Below are 2966 nucleotides of genomic sequence, written 5' to 3'. Positions count from 1 at the left end.
TATTATATATATATATATATATATATATATATATATATATATATATATAAAATTACTATTATTTCAATTTTTCTTAGCGAATGCTGACTCATTTAAGAAATCTAAGGCTCAGAGAAGTTAAGCAACCTATCCCAGATCATCCAGTTTGCTGGGCTAAACCTAGACTTGCCTCACTTCAAAGTTTCTGTTTATAAATCATAAACTGTGGTGAATCTGCATAATAATAGAGAAAAGAACGGGTAATTGTTTAGGTTATAGATATTATAGCACAAATTAACCATGGAGGAAAACATTTTGACTGTATAAAAGTAATGTCACTACTGGTTAGGCCACCTGCTGACTACTTGTGAGTGGGATATGACATAACAGTTGTATCTCCACCATACTGCACACTATTATGTTTAATCTCCAAAAAAGACCAGTAGTAGAAGTAAAAAAAAAAAGATTTGTTGAAATTGTATCATTCAATGTATGTCAGCTTAATTTATCGGTAATTTTTGGTTGAATCATAAAGAAGTTTGAGGTTTGGAAGGAAATTATGAAGTTGTCCGTGAAGTACAGAGACCTTGTCTGCTACATTCTTTACTGGCAGCCATAGATCTCTCTACTTAAAGTCTCCCACATTGGGGACCCACTATTTGACAAAATGGACAAAGATACTTTTGAAACATTGCTTTCTTATGGAGAAAAACCTGCCTCTCTGTAACTTTCACCTTCTGTTTCTATCTCTGCTCTGTGGAATTAAACACAATTAATCCAATCCCTCAAACATAGTGCCAAATATTGTGATTATAGCAGGAAGCTCTCTCTCAATTTCTCAATGGATTTCAAACATTTATGGAGCACATATAATAACTGCTTTATTCCTTACCAGAACTTATGACATGGCCACCCCTTCTCCACAGTCCTCCTTATCTTTCTCTCATGCTTAATTTTACCCCATAGCATTTAGGTCACCATCTGACATAACCTATATGCTAGTTATTTAATGATTTTCTCTCTTCCTCCCACTAGCATGCTAGTTGCCCAAGTGCAGCTTTTTGTAAAGTTTATGACGTGCACTATCCCTTTGCCTAGGACAGTATCTGGCACAGAGTTGGTGCTCAGAGAAAGACTGTTAAAACTGTGAATACATGATGCCTGTCTCCAACTCCTTTCTGCATGTGCTATTATAGCTAGAGACCCTGGCATGAACTGCTAGGATTGAATGGGCAAAGGCCAGACCATGGTGAGGAAAGACAGCTCCGGGAGAATGTTTGTCAATGGGGGTGAAGCTGTACTCTCTGATGTTGGCAAAATTAATGCAGTTTCCAGGAAAGCAAAACACTGAGCACAGGAAACCCATGAGGCCCGGGGGATTCATGCATAACTTTTTCTGAGTCCCCTTTCCCATCAAGCCCCATGACCTGCTGGGAAAGGAACTTCTGAGCTGCCGCCAAGGCCCTGGCTTTCACTGTGATCTCCAGCTTGGCATCTAACCAGGGTGTTTCTGATTTCAGGTCTCAGCCTGTTAGTGAGTTGTGAAATCCACATAGTAGATCACAGCTGGCATTAAAATAAAATAGAAAATAGAAGTATGCATTTGTTTTTAAATATTTTCATTTCTGTTTACATACATATGGATTTGGGTGGATGTGTCTGCTAGACCATGATATGAAAAGATCGTGTTTCTTTCTGTGGGTTGAAGTCAACAATTTTAAAGCCACTGATCTTACTTTTTCTGACCTCTGTGCGTTAGCTCTGACATGAAGATTGCATGTCATACAATGTAATTGCATGTTATTCAGAGATCTCAGAATTACCTCAGAGATGATCTTAATAACAATGTAAAATGTAGTAAAGGACCATTAGTCTTGGGCCCTGTGGTAGTTAAGGTTGTGTGTCAACTTGGCTGGGTCATGATTTTGAGTAGCTTGGATGTATTTATTCTCCACGATGAGACTGTAAGCACTTCCACGGTGGAATCTGGTGTGAGCAGCTAAGTAGTTAAAGGGGAGTTACCTTCCAGGTATGGCCTGTGTGGTGGTTATGTTTGTGTGTCAACTTGGTTAGGCCTGGTTGAGTGGCTGGGCAACTGGTGGTAGTTATTCCCCATGATGAGACTGACAATCAACTCCATGGTGGGATCTACCACAAGCAGCTGAATAGCTGCTTTGGGTATGTGGTCTGCTTTCTGTGTATAAGAAGCAGCTTTGGGAATGGTCTCTAACTTATGGCACGCTTGAACCCTGCATGTAGCCGTGTCATTGCTCAGCAGCCTGCCATGCTCTGCTGACCTTGGGGCTTACAATGGACTTGAATTAATGGCCTGCCGTGTGGTTTGGTAACATTGAGACTGTGCCTTTTTTACTTGTCAACCTTGAGCTTAGCAGCCTCAGCAGCCAGCAGCTATCTGAGTGAAGAAAAGCCTCTAGCTCCAGTGGGCTGGGAGCTGGAGGCACAGCTGAAGCCCAAGGCTGAGGGGCCTTCACCCAGCCCCTGGAGCCTGGCACTTTGAACTTGGAAAACTAGCCTCCTGAATTGTGAAAGAATAAACTCCTGTTTGTTAAGGCCATCCCATTTGTGGTATATCCTCGTCAGAGCAGTACTAGGTAACCAGAACAGCCTGCTTCCACATTATATAGAGAGAAGCTTGGAGAAGATCTCAAGCTTTTTGGCACATTTGAATCCTGCATTGGGCCAGGTCTTCATCTCCAGTTCCTGGACTTGAACCAGTGGCCTGCCATGTTGCCTGCTAATCTTGGAATTGTGCCATTGTACTGTCAACTTTGGGCTCCTCAGACCCAGCAGTCAGCAGCTGCATGAGTTAGGAGACACCTCCAGCTCCAGTGGGCCTGGAACAAGAGGCAGAGCTGAAGCCCCAGGTCAAGGGGACTTCATCCAACCCAGTAGAGCTGGCACTTTGAATTCAGATTTCCAGCCTCCTAAAAGGCACTTGACTGCTCACCAGAAGGCTGGCGGTTCAA

Source organism: Orycteropus afer, unplaced genomic scaffold (genome assembly GCF_000298275.1).
Source record: "Orycteropus afer afer isolate SDZICR_OR568_19922 unplaced genomic scaffold, OryAfe1.0 scaffold00255, whole genome shotgun sequence".
NCBI classification, from domain to species: domain Eukaryota; kingdom Metazoa; phylum Chordata; class Mammalia; order Tubulidentata; family Orycteropodidae; genus Orycteropus; species Orycteropus afer.
This window is presented reverse-complemented; position numbering follows the sequence as displayed.